Source organism: Scomber scombrus, chromosome 1 (assembly GCF_963691925.1).
Source record: "Scomber scombrus chromosome 1, fScoSco1.1, whole genome shotgun sequence".
NCBI classification, from domain to species: domain Eukaryota; kingdom Metazoa; phylum Chordata; class Actinopteri; order Scombriformes; family Scombridae; genus Scomber; species Scomber scombrus.
This window is the reverse complement of record NC_084970.1, coordinates 15,456,322-15,471,926: the sequence shown is the minus strand read 5'-3', so window position 1 is coordinate 15,471,926 and position 15,605 is coordinate 15,456,322. Positions and strand designations below refer to the sequence as shown.

General features: G+C 38.5%; 1 protein-coding gene across 1 annotated transcript in view; it reads left to right on the top strand.

Moving 5' to 3' along the window:
- Positions 1–11,812, top strand: part of smyd2a (SET and MYND domain containing 2a) — a 146,318-nt gene extending 134,506 nt beyond the window's left edge. Inside the window, exon 13 of the mRNA XM_062421598.1 lies at positions 11,802–11,812. The gene's annotated coding sequence lies outside the window, so the exon portion shown is untranslated. The remainder of the gene's footprint in view (positions 1–11,801) is intronic.
- The last annotated feature ends 3,793 nt before the right edge of the window (positions 11,813–15,605 follow it).

Here is a 15,605-nt window from a genome sequence, read left to right as displayed (position 1 = left end):
TGACTGATCCTGGAAGTGGACACAAACACATAGACACGTTACACAGACATGATGTTGCTGTCAAAAACCAGTTACTGTACTGGACCAGGACTGAGCAAAGTCTCAGAAAAGGACACATCTATAATCAGGAGATTAAAAAAAAAGAAACAACTCTCAAACAACTGTTGGTGCCTGTTTAGTTTTACAGGTCTTCAATGACAGGTTCACAATTTTTCAATCCCTTCATTGTAGCTAAACAGGAAAACACATTCCACTGAGATGCAAAGAGATCTTTTTTTTTTTTGTTAACTAGAAAGACTGTTACTAGGGATGATCTTCACTATTTGACTAGCTCAGACTATTGTTTAAAAAAATTGTGAAACTACCCTTTAATGTCCAATATCTGTAAAATAACCCTTATGGAGGTAAAATCACACAAAATTCATCCAAAACAAAGCAAGCTGTTACAGGGACACATGTTTCCAACAGCCAAGTTAAATGTAGAGATAGAGGCAAATATTTCTATACAGTATTGTCTAGACATGTAGCCCCACACCCAATTACCTCCTCTGAAACTCCCCCACGTCACTCAGGATTATACCTTCAGTGTGTGTGTGTGTGTGTGTGTGTGTGTGTGTGTGTGTGTGTGTGTGTGTGTGTTATTTGATGGCTCTGGTATATATATATATATATATATATATATATATATATATATATATATATATATATATATATATATATATATATATATATATTTCATAAATACCCTGACAGGTTGAGACTAACTGATGGTAGAGAGATATTGAAGATCACAGAGAGGAAGTGGGGCATCTCAGACCAATCACGCTAATGGAGCTCAAGTTCTGGAGAAGATCTCCGGAGATCCTTCATCATGACAGATAGGATATTCCTTTATTAGTCCCACAATGGGGAAATTTGCATTATTACAGCAGCAAGTGGACAGTAAAATAGAATATAAGAGAAGCAATAAGAAAAAGAATAAAGAACAATAATAATAAGTACAAAAACAATAAGAACAATAATAGTATAAAAATATATAATAAAAATAATCGTGACATTATTTACAATAATGGTATTGAGTGATAATATACCAGAGGTGATATTCTTAATGCACAGATTAAAGTGAATTATATATTTGTATATTATATGTATATTGCACACGATTGAAATTAGTAGTATACATGAAATACTAATATTGCAAGGTATTGGACATTAAAAGTGCAGTGTGTCCAATTTTCCAGGTTGGCGGTGGGGGGTTGAGGTTTACTGGTAGCAGTGCTGGTTGTACAGTCTGACAGCTACAGGAGATGAGGATTTAGAGAGACACAATAAGATGTGCAGGGAAGCAGAAAAAAGGGAGGTGACTCCACTGTGTCTGCCTTCCTTTCGCCTTTCTAACTTGATTGGCTCAGTCAAAGGGCTTCACAGCCTCAGGGACTGAAAAGGTCTCATCATGTTTTTATCTTGAGACGAGACGTTGCCTAAATGTGTCATTCAGCTCTAATTTACAAGAGGTTACATTTTTCAATACAGTAAGTTTTGGTGAGTTGAGCGTGAATGGGAAAAAAAATCTGTAGATTAATGGTCCCCAACTTGCAAGTCAGGACCCTTAATAAATCAGAGGCGTCACAACTTGTCAACACATTAGGAAAGAAAGAAAATAAAAGCTACATAAAACAATGACTATGAGATTTTCAACAGAAGATTGATTTTAACTTTTTTTAACCCAAATAAAGAGACTTAATTATTTAATGTATTGGCTGTGGAAATTAGTGGTATCAGGAGTGTGTGTGTATTTGTTTTAGGGTGCATGAAAGCAAAAACAAGGAACTAGCCCATAACCAAATCCAAAGAGGCGCCTGTAGGAGAGAGCAGAACTGCAGCAGCACAGCAGCCAAGTGTCAGAGAGCACACTGTTGGCTGCAGTCAGGCTTGAATAACCTGGGAAACCCACCAAGGCCCTCAGGTGTTCCAGGTTACACTAATGATCCACCTGCAGAGTGAACAGAGACCCACAAACCATTCAACAAACAACCTCTTCAGGCTTCTAAAAGATATTCAAGTTAAACCAACTGAGAAAGTAAAAATCCCTCTTTGCATGAGCTGCTTTAGAAGGTCATAAGCCAAAATTGTGGGAACCACTGACCTAAATTATAGATTGTTTGTTGCTCCATGTTCTCAGATTTACACACTATGTCAAGTGATAGCAGGAAACTTACAGTTAAGTGTAGTACTATCTTAAAAGTGTAAAACCATGAACAAAATGTATAACAATAATATTTAATATATCATTTTGTAATATTTATAATATATATGATATACATTTTACAAAATGATGTATTATTTAAACATTTTTAACCGTGGAGGCTTTGTGTTTTCCCATCGAGGGTGATCATACTTAAAGTGGATAAATACACTTATGTGTTTGCGTGACTGAACTATATTATAAACCTGTCTCTATCAGCTACCATCCACCTAGTTAACACTCATTTCTCTGACTGCAGATAATGCAACTATCACTCAGTATGGTTACAAAGTTGTGTGATAGTCACAGATAAAATCTGGATTTATATTCTCATCACTTATTGGATTCACCAGCATTCAAATTCTGCAAATATTTACAGTCTGCTTCAAGCAGTCCCCACCTTAAAGATAAATGAAACAGTCCTAAGTTACTTTTATCCTCTTTTATTCTCTTTCTCTGTAAAATTATACTTAATCAAACACATATTGAGTGTTGCATTAAATCTGAACAGTGCTTGAAGCCTGACTCTCTAATTACACCATAAAGTGCAAGCCTTACATAAAACTTATTACCTTCATTCTTCACTATGTTTCATAATGATTTAATCTAAAAGTTTGGGATCTCTTCTTTCAAATACATTTAAACACTGCAGATGTGACTGATTGTGTTAATCAAGAACCCAGAGTGGAGCAGGGTTAAAAGGACACACGCATTTGTTATATTTCTCTGTTGTTGTTTTTTAAATTCTTAATTTCATGAATGTGTCAATTATGATTTACCCAGCTGACATCATTCACCACAGCTCATTACATGTGAACCTGTACTCACCAGCTGTTAATGAGTCTTTTACCTATTAAACTCTTTATTGATCCTTGGCTTAATGACTTAACGATGAAGATAGACCAGATTTAATTTCAAACATTTTCTATAAATGTTATTATCATATCATAGAAATTGTGAGGAGTGTAATAATGCCAAAATGTGTTTGTTGTACTCTCATGTTTTGAAGCTGTAAAGACATGGAGTTTGGCCAAGCAGAAGTTGAACCTGAACAGATAAAAAATGGATGATGCTCTCAAAGAAGATCAAACTGGCCTATTTATTTTAGGAGGATTTCAGCTGTAAACACTCAGAAACAGACAGCGCAGCACTCTTCACCTGTTTGTAAAAACTGAGATCACACCGAGGGACAAATGATTTTGATTATGATTTTTTCTGATATATTTCTACACCCAGTAAAGATTTGTCTCCTCCTCATTGTGTTCATTAAAAACAAACCTCAGGCGCATGTAATTATGTTACAAAACTAACAAAACAGTCAAAAAGCGAAAGCATCACCATAGCAAGTGCAAGAGGAAGCTACAAAGCAACAAATCACATGACACTGCAGTGCAACATAACACAAACAATACAACCTCGGAGCAATTCTAAATTCACTGGCTGTCAGGGTCATTTTGTGATGTTGTGTATAAATGCTGCAGGACGTGACTGCCCTTCTCTTTTCCTCTCTCTGGCTTGCTCTCTCCACTTCTGTCTTTTGGATTTGACAATTTGGGTTATTGTTTGTTACAGCAAAAGTCATGTCATCACAGGCTATCATAAATAATTCATAGTTTGGTGTATTCATAGCACGCTTTTTCATTTAGCATTTCAGAAGTCACACTTTGTTGTTTTAAACACCATAAATTATAAAGACAGCTTTGGTTCTTTTGTTTCATGTGTCCATACAACATTTACGAAAGAGTGCCAGCAGAGAGCACATGACAATAAAAAAAACAGACGTCCATCACAGGTGTATGTCGTGTAAAATTGCGCCAAAATGTATCAGGCAGCTGAACATTTATGCTAATATGTGACACTCGGCCTGCAGCAATGACAGTCTGTCCAACAGTCTAGACAACACAAGCATGCATGAGAGGAAATGTATCGTTGTTCATTCTGCTCTATCTATCTATCTATCTATCTATCTATCTATCTATCTATCTATCTATCTATCTATCTATCTATCTATCTATCTATCTATCTATCTATCTATCTATCTATCTATCTAAATCTAGCTATAGATTTATTTAAACTATCCAACTACACTGTCTATCATAAATAAAGGAATAGTTCAAAAAATTTGGTACATTTTCTTAATTCTCATAATTCAAAGACTAATACCACTCTCATCTGAGTATGATACATTTGTAGCTAGAGACAGCAGTGGGTTAGCTTAGCTTAGCACAAACACTGGAAACAGGGTGAAACAACTTGCCAAACTCTGTTCATAACCGCCTACCAGCACCTTTACAGCTCAGCAGTTAACATGTTACCTTTCGTTGTTTTTATAAAATAAAAAAGCGGCATAAAACCATCAAATTGCCTTCAAATAAGGGTTATGTATAGGACTAATTCTTGACTGGGACCAGTGACTTCCATGCATCTTTGCTGAGAGTCTAGCAACTAGTGACAGACAGTCAAGAAATACTCCAGCAAGCAACAACCGAACTGATGTTTTTGCATGTTATATCTGTATATGTGGCTAGAGCCAAAAGTCAGTTAGCTTAGCTTAGCACAAATACTGGAAACAAAGGGGAACTGCTAGTCTGGATCTTTACAAAGGGGACAAAATCTGCCAGGCAGCACTAACACTCAGTAATAAACACATTGTTTCTTGTTTGCTTAATCCATACAAAAACATGATCATCTCACTATTGTCAAAAAAGCAAGTATGTTTATTTCCCAAAACTATTAATTATTTTGTGCATATGTCATCCTGTTTTGTGCTCTATGACCAAAGTCTAAATGCAACATGCCAACAGTTACTGTAAGATGCTTTCTTTCTTTTTTCTCCTTCTTTTTCCTTCTCTCTGTGTCAGTGCAGTCTAGCCAAACTCTTATGTGGCACAATAGCTCTTTGTTTTTCTCCATGTGGCTAAGAAGAATATATGGTTATGCTTCTTTCAGCTTAGCCTACACTGTATGCCAGCACCCACTCACACACACACATCATGCTCATACTCATCACACTTTAAGCGTATTTCTCCCTCTATGTGTGTGTGTGTGTGTGTAATGCTAATGCAATGTGACACTGGCCTTTCCCTCTGCAACGTTGCTATCTAACGTGACCAGCAGAGAGAGAGAGTGCAGAGACAGAGACAGAGTGTGTACAGAGAATTAGAAACATGAGAGACAGAGAGAATAAGAGCAAGACAGTCAAGAGGGAGAAAGAGTCGTGTGTGGAGAGAGAGAGAGGGGGGGGGGGGGGGGGGGTCAGCAAGATGAGAAAGAAGAGCAGCAGCACACTAAATAGCAGCAGCATCATAATATGAAATTCTCAACACACTAACTTACATGTCAATGATGCCAAAATCCCATTTGAAGAGTTTCCTCCTGTCCTCTCCTCTTCACTCCTCTCCTTTCCCCAACTCTTATCTCCTCTCCTCTCTTCTTCTCCTCTCCTTCCTCCTCTTCTCTCCTCTCCTCTCCTCTCCTCTCCTCTCCTCTCCTCTCCTCTCTCTCAGCTCTGGTCCTCTCCTCTAGACTTCTCCGTTCTGAACTCCTCAACTCCCTGCACTCTACTCTCTCCTCCCCTTTTCTCTCCAGTCCTCTCCTATTATCTCCTCTCTGCTCTTTGCCTTTCCCTCAAAGAAAAAAGAGAAAACAGTATAATGTATAAATCTTCTGTGTCCTCCTCCAGTTGTCAGATAGGCCCACATATACAAGCCTTCCTCTCCTCTTAACTTTCTTTTCAGTGGTAAGAAGACACAAATTAAAATTTTCAGTCATTCTCTCTTTTTCCCTTCAGTTCGTCTCTGTTTGATGTAGCAGCAGCAGGAGGAGGGGTGTTGCTCTCAGTGTTTTCCAGAGTGTGTTTCTCCGATATTCCATTTTAGTTTTTCCAGGTTATTTTCCAGACAGAGAGGTCAGGCCTCAGGGCAGAAATGTGACATAAGATACCCTGACAAGTCGACTCTCTTCTCTCTCTGCCAAATGGTTGCATCCGTTTCTCTCTCTGTCACACATGTACAGTAGTTTAACAACACACACAGTCACACACACACACAGTCGCACACATGCAGTAAATGCAGATTGGCTGCTTGTTTCGGTTTCTCTCCCTGCGTGCATGCAGAGCATTCAGCAGAAGGAGAGAGAGAGAGAGAGTTAAAGGAGAAGAGAGGGAGAGTATAAGAGGAGAGAGGGAGGGACTGAGTGACAGAAAACCAAACATAATGCCTTGAAAAAAATCCCTTTTACTCACATATGAATATTTAGAATTCAAATGTGAAATATTGCATTTATAAAAAAATAAATAGTTACGTGTCTACATGTGAATAATATTAATGTGAAATTTCTGAAAATCACATGTTCTCGTTATGTGAATTGATAACATATACAATTTTAATAAATATTAACGGTTTTTGGGAAGAGCAGCAATGGTGGAGAAAAGGAGAGACAGAGTATTGTTAAGATGATGAGGAATTCATTCAGCTCGGGGAATTCACCTTCATGCATGTTCATGCACATCGATGGATGATTATATACTCTACCTGCTGTTGTTGTTGTTGATGATGCATCATCAAAAACTTACAGGAACTGTGTTTGCTCCTGTGAAGGTTTTATGAGACTGAGTGAACGATGCTTTAGAGCTGAATCGAGAATTTTCTAAAAATAACTTTATATCAGATAACGTTTATGAAACTTTTATCAGCAAACCTGTCATCCTGGCAGGTTATTTTTGTGCTCATATTGTGCAATAGGACAACCGTGAAAAACCCTCCTCCTGCTTCTGGTTGGGGGCTGATGGAGTTGTCCAGGGCCACAACTCATAACAGGTATACAGTGCATCCAGGAAGTATTCACACCCCTTCACTTTCCCCACATTTTGTTATGTTAAAATAAAAAACTGAAATATAGCATGTACATAAGTATTCACACCTTTTGCTCAGTACTTTCTGGAGGCGCCCTTGGCAGCGATTACAGCCTCAAGTCTTCTTGGGTATGAAGCTACAAGCTTGGCACACCTGTATTTGGGGTATTTCTCCCATTCTTCTCTGCAGATCCTCTCAAGCTCTGTCAGGTTAGATGGGGAGCGTCGCTGCACAGCTATTTTCTAGTCTTTCCAGAGATGTTCAATCAGGTTCAAGTCAGGGCTTTGGCTGGGCTACTCAAGGAAATTCTTGAGTCAGTTGTCGGGACACTTGTCCCGAAGTCACTCCTCCATTTTCTTGGCTGTGTGCTTAGGGTCGTTGTCCTGATCGCTCTGGAGCAGGTTTTCATCATGGATCTCATACATACATACTTTTTTTATGTGGGGGAAGTGAAGGGGTGTGAATACTTTCCGGATGCTCTGTATGCAATAACCTCGGAAGTGTATGCTAAAACTTTGCTTTTAGGCAGAGTCACTGTACTGCCATTATCACTATTGTCAGGTCTAAATATAATGAGAGCTAACTGCATCATGAACTGACTGCTATGCCTTTTACAGTAGAGCTAAACAATATAAAAGTAGCCCTTTGAGACTGTACTTGGGCAAAGTGGTGTTTTGAGTTAAGTGCATACACATCTTAGTTTAATTAAGGTTGATGGGAACATAATTAGTTTTTCATGTATTTGTTTGGAAACAGATTGTTGGACAAATTAAAATTTGAAATGGTGCAATATGAAAAGTTAGGGAGTATGTTTTTAAAATCCATGCTGAGGAGGACATTAATGCCCCAAAAGATTCATGACAATCAATTCAAGACATTTCACTCAAAACCACAAATGGTGGTGCTTGTGGAAAAGTCAGGGGATCAACACAGTCATCAGGATTCATCCTCTGGGGAACATGAATTAAATTTCTGAACAAAATGTCACTACAGTCAGTCCAATATTGTTCAGTTTGGACCAAATTGGTCGAAAGATAGACACACCATAGGGTAATGTTGCTAGCATGGCTAGAAACAGCTAACTACAATTATCTGTTTTAATTAATTTTGTTTCTTTATGTGCATCCATTTTTCACCTTCATGTTTGTTCTTGTTTTACTTAACCAGGTGTTCAGCTGTTTACCACAATAATGTGGGCCCCCTTGTACATGTAGTCTCAGTGGCCCCTTCCCCCTATATATCCTAACTCATGTACACATTACTGCATCAACAACTAAACACATGCATCATTAAAAGTCATGCAATGCAACATTTGATTTTACTCTAAAGAATTGTGATTCCAAATGTGCTTAAGTCAATATGAAATCTCAGCACATTTTAACCCCCCTACGGACTGCACATTACTGGAGAGAGAACATTACAGAACAATAATTCCTTCATGATTGTTCTCTATTGTTCTCTGGACCTTCAGCAGAAGACAAAGGTAGGAATAACATCATTTTTCTTTCTCACTGCTACACTGAGAACAGGGTAATGCATCACAGAATAAAACAGAAATGAAAAAGACATTTCTCTTTTTTTTTCTTCCTCACTAACTTCAGGGCCACCTCACTTCCCTTGATGTCCTCACCTTCATCATCTTCATATCATCTAATCTCTGTCTTCTTTACATCTTATCTGTTTCTAATATTTTGTCCACCAGCATTTACATACATGAAGGGGAGAGAATATCAGAAACACTTCTTAATATGACACACTCTCATACTCTTCAAGGGTGAACGAACATGTAACTCAGTGCAGCAGTGTGGCTCGTTGACATGTTTTTAAGGTGTGGTTTTGGACAAAAATGGAGGTATACGACACAATGGAATCAGGCTCTTGATACACACAACACTTGTAAGTAGGATCAGTTCATAGTTGATTTGGCTATGTGCAGAGATTTGTTGACAGTAAGAAAAAGACAGAAAATCCCCAGTCTTGTGCTTTAAACAACAGCTGCACTCTGCAAGGCTATGCTCAGACACAGTGGGGTTTGCAGCGAAATGCTAAAGTCAGCATTTTCACCTACATGCTAAAATGATTCATCCTCTGGGAAACATGAATATCTGTACTCAGTCTGGACAAAAGTGGTGCATCAACCAACTCATATTAATGCATGATAAAAGTGTATTGAAATGGATACAGGGGACTACATCAGAATAATGTAGTAGTCCACCCATCTCCCATATATTTGAGAAGATTATAGTATAGATGAAAGTGAAGAGAATCATGAAAACCTTGTATATGAAAGTCAAAATATGCTTTGAAAACAGACAAATGTTCCTTGACTCCTCCATGATTGATCACCTCATCATCATCATTACTAAAAAAAACAAAAAAACACATCCAAACCTTGTTCTACAGAAGAATACACAACACATGAGCCACTTACCATCCATAATGCATCCATTTCTGCACCTCCTACTTAGAGTGATAAAATATTAACTCTCTTGACTCTGTGCAGTGTGCTCTGTGAGGAATTGTTGTCAGTCATCTCTGAAATAGCAAGGGAATTGTGAGTTTCACATGCTGTGTGTGCACACTGAGCCTGCACCACAATACAGTCTTTGCTCCATTGGTATTTTGATTCATTATTCATGACCGATGGGTGAACCTTTGGTCAGCGTGGGCAGTCTAGAATCCAAGTCCAAGTCCATCAGCAGAACAATGCAGCATCAGCTTCATTATGGATGAAAGTCATGAATATTTACTGATAAATTTAAACATGCATGCCAGTCAAAAATAGTTAAACAGAGCCACAAATACCCAAAGTACAGTGGTGTGTGACATCCTCAGTAGGTATTAATGGGCCTGCTAGTGACCAAGCATGCAGACATAGGATACAGGTTTCAGAATTTAGAACATGTGGATTTTTACTTATCCCTCAAAATTAGAAAGAACAAAGCAAGGAGATTAATAACTGAAAGTAGGTCAACAAAACTGAGCTCAAAATAAAACTGAACAGAACTGTAACAGATCTGAGTGACCTAAATTAACCTCAACAAAACTCAAAACTACATGAACAAACGGGAGAACATGTGCACAAGGGGTGGATGAAACACAATAACTAAAAATCAGCACTTATTAACTTGACCTTAAAGGATAATGCACAATTTTTGAAGTCTGTCTGAAATCAATAGTCATATTTCAAAATGAACATTGAAAAGAAAATGAATGCAATCAAATAACAGAGCTTACTGTGGACAAAACAAAATTATATAATTTAAATATAATATAGAAAATAACATATGTAAAAAATACCAATAACATAAAAACAAAATCAATCTGTGTTACTGTTTGTAAAAGTAAACGACTGAAAAGTTAAAATTGAAGTGAAAATGAGGGTGAGTGACGATGATGTTACCAAATGAAGAAGTCTGCGGTGGTGTAGAATCTGAGACGTGAGTAGGCGATTTATGGAGGGATGCCATCCCTTTTGTTAGCAAAATGATCAACTACATCACCCTAGTTAACCTGACTCCCGTTGTAGCAGAGGCAATGCAGGGGCAGGGGGGTTGTTTAGTTGAATATGTTAGTCTAGTCTGTCTGACTCTTGATCTGTTATCTGAGTGAGGTTTGAGTGAGTTAGAATCCATGGCCCTGGCCTTGACTCTGAAATATCAATAGCCGAACTGTGCTGTGTATTGATAAATCCATGGCGCTGTCCATGGTGCTGAAATAGCAGATGTGTTTATAATTGCGCCTTTCTCTCGGAGTCCTGGCTTTCTATCTATTTAGTCTTGGGTATATAATATTATCTAAATATGAATACTCAATTTTATACTACACTCTCATACTCTATTTAGTAGTGTCAGTAGCTGCAGTTCAAAGGGTAAGAGTTAGGGTAACCAAGTATCCTTGGCAAACTTAAGGATACTGGTTGTGGTCCTTGCAGGAGTTCAGACTTCTCTCATTTGCATAAGTTTGTAAAAGTAAATATTTATCCAAATCTGGACATATGCAAAACAGGTTTCTTACTGAGTGACAGCTGGGTGTCATGAAAGGCTTTTCTTTTCTTTAGAGCCGGTTGAGACATCTTGATACAGTCATTTCTGTGAAGACAGTGGGAGAGAAGAGTCAGTCAATATAATTTATGGACCCAAAAGCACACACACAGACACAGAAGGACAGCAGACACAGAAATGTTTCCACAGTTTAAAAAAGTATTGCAGACTTTTTGTGAAGATGGTTTGAGGAATGGGCTGGAGCGTCTGGAGAGTGGGACCGACCAGGATTGTCTGCAGAGGCCAGACAGACTATGTGCAGGTTCCAGAGCTGGAGCTTGTAGACATGATGGTGAGATGGGCGAGTCAGGAGAACAGGAAGACGAGAACCTTAGGCACAGACAAACTAATGTCCAAAAACCAACATGAGAAAATACTCAGGCAAGGATGGTAGGAGTTGGCCGAAGCACTGAACCACGTAGGTGAATGTATGATCTGGTGAAGAGCGGAGTGAAGCGCTTATGTTTAAATACTGCAGTAGCTTGTTATATAGACAAGATGGTCAGGCGGGAGAGGGAACTGGAAGGCCACATCCAGCACACACATACAATGAAACACACGCAATAAAATGTTCATTAATATGCACTTTTCTCAAATAAATGAATAAATAAATTATTAGAGCACACAAACAGAGAGAGACAAATTGAGGACATACAAGAAAAAAAAGGAGGGGTGAGGCAGAGCAGATACCTCAACTAATGGTGGTAAAATCCAGTCATTACCAAACTGGACCTGAGATCAGTCTCCTAGATCTTATTTACTTTTTGCTTAAGTACCCTGTTGCTAATGACAAAGCCAAAGAATTCAGTCTCTGTCTTGGCGATGGTGCACTTGGAGGGATTAATGGTCAGCACAGCAAATTCAGTGAATGCCTCTGGAAGGTCACTAGGTATCCCAAATGGCAGCATAGTGAATTGGAACCCCACAGTGTTTCTGCAGGCCGTCAGGTGCTTTGGCTTGCTTGAACATTCAGTCATTCATTTGTGGGATTATGTTAGAGTCACTCTGAGAAATAGAAGTAAGGTGAATGAAAACCTTACAGCGCCATCCTCCTCTGAGGATGGCGCTACTTTTTGAGAGGTGTATGATCCTGAATGACAGCAACAGAACTCCTTGCCAATTAGTACTTTCTTATTTTTATATCCTGAATATCATTTTTGATTTTTTAAATTATTTTTGCATTATCACGTTTTAGAAAAGGTGCCCCGACTGAACTTGACCGTGAGGTTCTTGTTATGGACTCTCTTTCACTCTGTGTCTCTCTGTTGCTACTGGCCGCCTCTACTCTGTGTAGGTTTTTGGCCCGAACACAGACACCTCATTATTTTTGAGTTCTCTTTGTGTGTGTGTGTGTGTGTGTGTGTGTGTGTGTGTGTATGTTACATAAGACAGCTGTTCATGTGGTGATAATCAAATCATTCCCATGACTGAGTCAAGTGGGACTCAGGGCCTCTCAGACTCATCCTCCATGCACATGTCACTCTGCCTCTCATACTCTCTTTCTCTGTCTCCATATGTGTTTATTCCCCTCCGTCTGTTTTTTTCCCTTCATCTGCCTTTAAACTCCTCTCTTCTTCTGCTTTACTGCTCTTTCCTTTTATACTTTGTTTTACTCACCAACTCTATCTGTTTCTCTCTCCCCCTCTTTCTTTCTTCTTATTTCGTTATTTTTGTCGTCTGTCTGCCCCCACACTCACTGTAGGTCAGGAAAGAGCCTATAGGACACATAATTTATTTACATAACAAAAAAAACATGTTTCAGTTGGTAGCTGTAACAAAGCCACATTTCCCAAGATATCAGTTAGATGAGCTGTTAGGTGTTTCCTTAACACTGATAATGATCAAATGAATGAATGAATATATTTCATGATTTAAAAAGCATATAACAGTGCAATACAGTCAATACATACACTTAAAACCACAGGGGATGAAAACACAATGAAGCCTGAAGGTCCTCTAGTATAATCCTTACCACACCACAAGATAAAAGAAAAACAACAAGACAGCAAGCAAAGACAATACAATCAACATATAGACAGCAGGCAGCAGGGTAGCTAGACAGGTGACAAATGAACCAACATTAAGTGTCTCAGTAAGATGATGGGCCACAACGTGCTGTCACAACGAGCTTCAGTGCGCCTTGTTATTGATTCTACAATCTCTGAACTCTACTGAAGGGGTGAACACCATTCTTCAAAAGATATTCCTTAAACCCAAACCATGCCAGCAAAATGCCCCCCATTGCATGACAGATCCACCAGATCCCCTCACTGCAGGGGTCAAATATTCAAACCTGTACCAGTGTTTCCTTTAATTTGTCACCCATGTTGTGGCTGCGATCACATGACTGAACCTTTGACTCCACTGTTGACTCGATTGGATTATAAAATAAGTTCAACATAACTGAGAAGAAAACACTGTTATATAATCCGGAACGCCAAGTGTTGTGTACGTGTTTGCATGATTTTGAATGTGAAATTGTCAAAAAAAAGAAGAAAAAAAAAGTTTGCTGTGGTCTAAATGTGACCCTCAGGCTGGAAACTGAAACAGTAGTTTTTATCCCAAATGAATGGATTACAATTATTTGAACATGGTACATTGGTGTGTGGCATGCAAAAAACATTACAATATATTTTTTCAAACATTTGAATGGTGAATGAATCTGACGCTCATATGACCATCATAATGAGTTTGTTTCCTGCACCCCAAATTTTAAAATAGTGTCCTGGGGGGCAGCAGTAGTGAGGCGCGCGCGCGCGCGCGCGCACACACACACACACACACACACACACACACACACACACACACACACACACACACACACACACACACACACACACAACCTTTACACTGATTTTATGCAGACAACACAGGCACACAAACACACTTAATGCACCATGGCAGATTATTTTTCTGTATTCATCTCTCTACACATTTCAGATTCCTCCACACTTTCCACTGGAGAGAACGTAATTGCTGCAAGAAACAAACACAGTCTCACATTTAGGCTGAATCAAACTTTCCTCCTCACACTCTCACATAAACAGATACAATCTTGCTTGTTGTTGTGGAGTATTAAAACCATAATTACATATTTAGACAAAAATGATTCTTACAGCATCGTTCAAGATTATCGTTCAGAGCGATAATTTCAAGTTATGTTAAATTAAAAATTAATTTCTCTCTCATCAAGATAAATCCAGTTGTGGTTCAGCTACATATGCGACTGTTGTATTTTTAATCAAGTGTAAAAGGATTACTTCCCGTCAGTTACCTTCATTTATATCACTACACCCACCCCCACTGCATTAAGTCCATTACTACTAGTGTTGTGAACGCTGCTGCAGAAGGTTGAGTTCAGCTAGCTTTGTGGACTCGTTTACGCAGCTGTGTGTGTGCTGCTGTCAGGCCCTCACAGAGCCTGTGTCAGTGTGGTTACATAATGAGTGTTGCTCCTGTGGACCGAGAGCCAGTGAAGGGTGAAGAAGGACTTAATGAGGTCTATTGGTGCGCACTGACAACTTCACACTGAACTTCACTGCTGCTGTGGCCGGACACCAACAAAACATAAAATCCTCATCATGAAATATTGTTTACTCACAAATTTAGCATTTTATTGAAAAAAAAGTAAATCTGGCTAAATATGTGTAAATATGCACTTAATTAATGATAAAAAATATGTAGGGGAGAACAGGGTTGGTTGTCACATTCATCAGATCTTGGTCTCTAGAGGGTGCTGTTAAAAAGTTTTGGCACTGAAAGTTTCAGAATTTAGGTGAGATGTTACTTCCCAGGTCATTTCTGGAGTAAACCGCTTGACATTGAGGTGAGAGGACATTTGGTGTTTTTCATGTGAAAATGTAAATATCCAACTCTTCAGTGTTTCTCTTCGAGGCTTTTACACAAAAAGTTTATAATAAAACAAACATTACCATTAAAAAGTATGAAGAGAGAGCGATAGTTAGGTAGGTTTTTTCTTAGCTACGCCAAAACAGATGTTTGGTAGCTTTGCTGGTAGCAAAGAATCCCAGTTGGGGATGTTTGTCACATTCTCTTTGGGGTTGGTTGTCACATGTTGGTATATATACACATAGGTAGTATGATATATCTAGTTCTTTCTCTATTTTAAGATAGCAAAATAACCGGGAATTTTGTCAGGAAGACAAATAAGTGCCAGACTTCTCCAGATGTACAGTTTAGGACAGTCAAAGATTTGAAAATGCACAATATTGTTAGATAAGGAAGAAAAATGCACTTATAGGAATGATTTTTTTGTGTGTGTTTAAATGTGTAATTTCTCTTCATTTAGACACTTGATAACTGTGCCTGCTCCCCACACAACATCACCTGAATCGGCAAACTTTCATCCTCTGTTGTAACTGCACTTAAAGCTAAGACTGTCAAATGTTACTTTTCCTTATGTCAGCAAATAATGTTAAGAGTTCAGTCACTTTTAATGCCTTT